Here is a 6,850-nt window from a genome sequence, read left to right on the forward strand (position 1 = left end):
AGGATGTGAAGTAGACGATTTCAAGCCATTTTCCATTAGATTAATGCCTCCTTATTTCTTTCATAGTTGGCTGGTTGTCAACTTCTTGTGCAGATAGTGGCCATAACAAGATGTCAAAAGACTCAGACATATATGTACAAGTACAGCCCATTACCATATGGTTGTTTTAGTCCTGGATGTTTAGAATCCATTTAGTTATTAATGTCTGTTTTACTTATTCAGAGCAAAATGGTCTCCCACAATTGTAGCTGGCCTTTAAGTTCCTTTAAAGTTGAAAGAACAGAGCATCTTCTGATTTGTACAAAACTTGCAGATAGACATTTATCCATGTGAAGCATCCTTATGGTTCCCAAGGTGGCTTTGCTTATGAGCAGCAGGCAATCTCAGTAGGTTGACAATCTCAGACGCAGTTTTTCCCAGGTCATCCAACTCTGAAGAAACGAGCACCACATCTTTATGTGTAATTCTCATCTGAGCAAGGGTGAAAGTGTCCCCAAAGCAGTTCCAGGGTCTGTAAGCCTTTCTTACCTACACACCAGCAGGGAGACAATCCAGACAGTGGGAGCCGGGTAGATGCTCCTCTGGGAGACAGTCCTGAAGACGGAAAATGAAGGGAGAATCTGGAAAACTGGGATTTATCCAATTCGTCCCTACATCTGCTACAATGGGACATTGTTCGGTCTGGGCTGCATGAAACAATAGCCTTCGATAGGACATAATACTCGCACAGGAGGACAGCTTTACATCGCAGCTACTCAGGCATGCAGGGTTCCCTTCAGTTTGCTCTGGCTGTGCACAATGTGTGCGTTACAGATTATTTGGCCTAATACCATTCCTTTTCTCACCCCCCTCTACCTCTTTACTTCTAATCTGTCTTGGAGATTCTTTCCCCTTGAAATGTTGGTTGATTTGCATGGAGTTCTATTGCTACAATCCAGTATTGATTTTCCTGGCTGTTTTAAAATGTAATGCATCATAACATGAACAGATTCCAAAGATAGGCCAGTTTGAATGGCTTCTATCCCATTGTCTCTAAGTGGGTTATTAGTTTCTAGAACAAATTACTGGCTGGTTCAGCTAAAGAAATCTACTACATATTCACAAAGGTCTAGTTCAGTTTTAGAGGGCAATGCATTCCATTGGTTCCTGCACTTACTTGCACAAACCATTACAGGCTTTGGGAAATTTAGACTAATATGAGTGACTTTTCATTCTCATGTAATTGTCTTAATGTTTTCCTCCTTTTCAGTTTAGTTTTGGGAAGATTGGCAGAAGAGAGAGAGAGGCAGAAAAACAGAGTATGTGAATGTATGATTAGAACTGAGTTAAGATTCAGCTGCATATTAGCATTTTTTGACACAGAAATATTTATTTAATGTAGGATATTAGTGACTAACAATAACTTCGTTTCTTAAAGTTAGAGAAACATCAGCAAAATTGGCATGCTTGGATTATGATTTTTTTTTTTTTAGGTATTTTTACAGTTTAGTCAAATCAATCAACTCCATCAGCTGATTCACTTCTTTGGTTTTCCTTTCTGAAAAGTAAAAGCTGGGGAAAGGAGTTGGCTACATCCAAGGCTATTTAGAGTGTGTGTAGTTTTCTGGAAAACAACTTCATTGTTCGGGGTGAGAAGTTGAGGTTTATTTTTATGCATCTCTGTTTTTAGCCAAGGGCCATCCTTGCTGGCTCACGATGGAAGCCCCTTTGTATGAAACATCCCTTCTGACATTCGTCCCTTGAGCATAGCCCCTGCCAAATTATCCTTCGTCCCAGGCTCGCTGGCTTTCTGGAGAAAGGAAACATCTTGATAACTCACTATATCAGAAAGTATGTCACAGATCCCTCACAGCTCCCACTAGGCCATGCTTGGGGCCTACAGAATAAGGTGCATTGTCTTCTAGAACACCATCTCAGAAGCTTCCAGATCACCTGCTTAGGGAATGTGGTCCATCACATTTCATCACCTGGCTGTGTTTATTTGGATGCCATTTTTTTGATGGTTACGCAGTGGTGTTTTGTTAGGACGTCAATTCTTTTCCTGTCTGACCTAGAAGATTACAGTTACTCAATGCTGGTTGGTCAACCTTAAAGATTAAATCGAGGACATTAACTTAATGATTTTAACAGTGACTATAGGGGCAATCGTTATACAAAATAGGGCTGGGGATTTTATTTTGCCTTAAAGAGAAAGTAAGGGAACACAGCTCAGAGCACATTTTTGATTGTATTTATTTGAAAATAAGCTTTTGAATGACATATACAAATAGAAGGATATGGAAATCTAACGGAGAATCAAAATGTTAATCTTATAAAATATTTTACTATTTGAATGGATATCCAACTATATAAGAGTCATTATTATTCAAGACTATGGTGACTGTCTTCTTAGTTAAATTCCTTTGCATAAAACTTTTTTTTGGCTTCACTTCAGTATTCCTTACATGAAAGTCCTTGTTCTTTTATTTGAGAGAAAAGGATACAAAAAGACAGAAGCTTATCTGTAGGCTCACTCCCCAAATACCTGTGAATCAGGAGCTCAATCCAGGTGTCCCACATGGGTGGTGAGATCCAACCACTTGAGCCATCATTAGTGACTCCTATGGTATGCATTAGTAGGCAACTAGAATCATAAGTGGAGGTAGGACTCAAACACAGGAATTTTAATATGAAAAGCAGGTGTCCCTTGCAGCATCTCAAATGACAAATGCTGCCTTTCAGTGCTTCTTAAAGGTTAATATGCATAAGAATCTCCTGGGAAGTTTGTTCAAAATCAGATATTTGGGCCAATCTTCATATGGCAGGAAATGTAGAGTGGATCTGAGGAGTATGAATTTTAAATAAGCACTTTTCAGTAACTCCAGTGCTAGTCATACAGATATGCTTATTTACCTTCTGGATGTTGATAGAAAATGGAGTAAAATATTGTTTGATGACAGTGAAGTTTTACAATCTTACCTACCCATTGAAACAAACACCCAGGCCATTTTCACTCCAATCCCAGATAGGCATACCATTTTAAAAGAAGGAGAGCAGCCTGGGAATAATCATTTCTTTGTGGTATTTGATATATTGTCTAGAAATATTTGGAAGTATATTAAGCAGAAAAAGATTCCTGCCTGGAGTCTGTTGAGGACAAAAATTTTCCCTCCCAGCTGAACGTGTTAGGTGTGGAGTGCTTCACTAGTTTACGCTATGTCTTTAGTGTTCCTCTTCCTTGCAGGAGCATATGGTGACAGGGGTGTGGTGCTGATCAGATGACATTGGCACGATGCCTCGTGAGGTTGGCTGCTTGGTCACTCAGTCACCTGGCCATGCTGTACCTGGGTGATGGACTGTTGCACCCAGGTTAGAGGAGAGGAGTAGTGTTGAGTGCTAGCCTGCTTGTCTTCTAAAGTATGATTTCCCTCAGATTTAGGAAAATCTGATCTTGCTCTTTGGGGAGAATCAGGACAAAAGACTGTTTTAAAAATGCTGGAAATAGACTTCATAGATGAATATAGACCCATACAAGTAAGGAAAATAGCACCACCACAAATGACTCATTTCTTAGGGAATTTGTTATATCTTGTATTCTTGGAATGATGTTTGAGGGTACTCAATCTGCAGAAGGCCATGTGAGTAAATTTAGATTTTGGAAGGCTCTGCCTAGTTGAGAGGTGGGTAATGATTGTGAAGGTACACATTTTGGAGCAGAGTAAACAGGAAGAGGCTCTTGAAAATGTTTACAGTAGAAATGCAGAGTGGGTGTATGCCAGTATCTCTAGTGAGGGAAGTTCTGCAAGGTTTCATGACCAGTCATGAAGATTTCCAGTAAAAAAGGATCCTGACTTGGGTACAAAATTTTAACAAACCCAGTGTACAATTGATTGTACATTCATTATCATTTTGTGTACCACAGACAGAAAGCTTCTACCTAGCCAAACGATAACTTTGCCTAGATTTTACGCGATATCAAAGTCAGATATGCAAAAAAGAAAAAAAAAGTGGTCAGATTAGAATAGAAAAAAATGCATAGTACTGGTATCCCAATTATTGGATCAAAGGCCCTTCTGAGTGCTTTTATAGCATTCTGTGTTCATGGCCTGCTTCTTTTTAAATTTACTCATTTGAAAGGTTGAGTGACTGAGAGAGAGAATGTCTTCAATCCACTGGTTCAATCCCCAAATACTAACATCAGCCAGAACTGAGCCCAGCCTGTCAGGAGCCTGGAACTCTATCTTGTCTCCCACGTGGATGGCAAGGACATAAGTACTTAAACCATCATCTTCTACCTTCCCAGTTGCAACAGCAGGGAGCTGGATTGGAAGTGAAGAGTTAGTAAGCAAACCAACTCTCCAATATAGGATTCGAATGTCTCTAAGGATAGCTTGATCTGTTGCACTATAATGCCACAATATTTCCTCTCTGTGTGCTTGGGCTTGTGTTGAAGTAGTCCTATTATTCTCATAGTACTGTTAGTGAACTTTGTGAACAGGTATCCTAGAGATCCTTGCACATATCTAGTTTTCTGCTAGGACTGGAGATTCAGCAAGTGGAGAAGCCAGGAACAAATCCACCCGAATCTTCCATGCTGGTTTCCTTGTCTCTGGCACAGAGAGACAACTGTAGATTTCTAGCCAGACGTTCGTTCCTACAGCTGGCCCACTGCTACACAGAATGAGCACAATGCATGCATGCTGTGAGGATGAAATAAGGCACGAAAGGGGCTTTCTCACATAGTGACTGGTCCAATAACTCATCTGGATCCTGACCATTTAATCTGTTGATGATTTTAGAGATTTGAAGCTGATCTTCCTGCCTCAAGTTTCTGCACTCATTTTGACTCATTTTGAACTTTAAAGCTGTGTTAGTCTGCTGAAAACACATTTTCTCAGGGTCAGACTCTTTCAGAGCCTCTACACCAATCAGCCAGAGAAGTCTGGTGCTCACAGTTCCTCTGAGTCAAGTTTCAACACGGATTTCATCTTATTTATTTAGAAATTTTATATATGTGTACGTATTTATTTGTGTTTTTTTGGGGGGAGGTACAAGGTGGGCTTTATTGATGGTAGCATGACAAGATAGGGCTTGAAACACCTCCCCTTCTCCAGGTGGTCTGGGATGGCGACTGTGAAAGGGCCGATTCTCAGTGTGGTGGGGACTGAGTTGGGGCAGGGACTCCCCAGCAGCCTCGCTCTTCCTCTGGTGCTCTTGCTGGGGTCCGTGGCCCCGGGGGGCTTTTACTCCTTGGAGGCCATGTGGACCATGAGGTCCACCACCCTGTTACTGTAGCCAAATTCGTTGTCATACCAGGAGATGAGCTTGACAGAGTGGTCATTGAGGGCAATACCAGCCCCAGCATCAAAAGTGGAGGAGTGGGTGTCACTGTTGAAGTCACAGGAGACAACCTGGTCCTCAGTGTAGCCCAGGATGCCCTTCAGGGGGCCTTCGGAAGCCTGCTTCACTGCCTTCTTGATGTCATCATACTTAGCAGCTTTGTCCAAACGGCAAGTCAGGTTCACCACGGACACGTTGGGATTAGGCACACGGAAGGCCATGCCGGTGAGTTTCCCGTTCAGCTCAGGGATGACCTTGCCCACGGCCTTGGCGGCACCAGTGGAAGCCGGGATGATGTTCTGGGCAGCCCCCAGCCATCACGCCACAGCTTCCCGGAGGGGCCGTCCACTGTTTTCTGGGTGGTGGTGATGGCGTGCACTGTGGTCATGAGGCCCTCCACAATGCCAAAGTTGTCGTGGATGACCTTGGCCAGGGGAGCCAAACAGTTGGTGGTGCAGGAGGCGTTGCTGACAATCTTGAGGGAGTTGTCATACTTCTCGTGGTTCACTCCCATTACAAACGTGGGGGCGTCAGCAGAGGGGGCAGAGATGATGATCCTCTTGACCCCACCCTTCAGGTGAGCCCCAGCGTTCTCCATGGTGGTGAAGATGCCAGTGGACTCCACCATATACTGGGCACCAGCATCGCCCCATTAGATGTTGACGGGATCTTGCTCCTGGAAGATGATGATGGCTTTCCTGTTGATGACAAGCTTGCCGTTCTCCGCCTTCACTGTGCCGTGGAACTTGCCGTGGGTAGAATCATACTGGAACATGTAGACCATGTAGTTGAGGTCAATGAATGGGTCATTGATGGCCACAGTGTCCACTTTGCCGGAGTTGAAAGCAGCCCTGGTGATCAGGTGCCTGATGCGGCCAAATCCGTTCACTCCGACTTTCACCATCTTGTCTCAGGGATGCACTGCACAGGAGGAGTCGGCAGTCTGGAGCACCGGGAGGAACAGAGAGCATTTATTTGTTTTTAAATGTTTTTTTTTTTTTATCTGGAAATCAGAGAGACACAAACTGACAAATTATCTTCCATCTGCTGCTTCATGGTGTACATTCCCACAATGACCAAACAGATGGGATAGACAGATGCTGGGAGCCACAAATTCAATCCATGCCTCCCACATGTGTGACAGGGATCCAGGCACCCGAGCCATCACTTGCTGCCTCCTGGAGTGCACAACAGTGGGTGAATCAGAGGAAGGATCCTGGTAGATCCCGTTTTGTTCCGGTTCTTTGATGGAGACTCCTCATATGCTTACATCTTCCAGACTGCAGCAGTCTCTCCCTCCTGTCAGTTCATCAGACCTTGTTGCTTACCTCTGGGCGCTGCCTGTTTTTGTCAGTGATCCCTCCCCATAGACTTCCCTAGCCCAGACAGTCTTTGTAGGGTGACAAGCTTTCCTCAAATGTGGAGCGCTCTTACAGTTTTCACTGAGAGTGAGGTAGTCAGATATGTGCTGGCAGCCCTGCTGTGCTATAGTTGCCTCCTGATCTTCCCTATGAGAAGGCAGCTAAGCATA

At 43.6% G+C, this 6,850-nt stretch overlaps 1 pseudogene across 1 annotated transcript; it reads right to left on the reverse strand.

Moving 5' to 3' along the window:
• Window positions 1-5,032: 5,032 nt before the first annotated feature.
• Window positions 5,033-6,266, reverse strand: LOC101532756 (glyceraldehyde-3-phosphate dehydrogenase-like; annotated as a pseudogene). The gene has a single exon (XR_009246074.1). The product of XR_009246074.1 is annotated as a glyceraldehyde-3-phosphate dehydrogenase-like (transcript).
• Between the last annotated feature and the right edge of the window lie 584 nt (window positions 6,267-6,850).

This window comes from Ochotona princeps, chromosome 9, assembly GCF_030435755.1.
Source record: "Ochotona princeps isolate mOchPri1 chromosome 9, mOchPri1.hap1, whole genome shotgun sequence".
NCBI lineage: Eukaryota > Metazoa > Chordata > Mammalia > Lagomorpha > Ochotonidae > Ochotona > Ochotona princeps.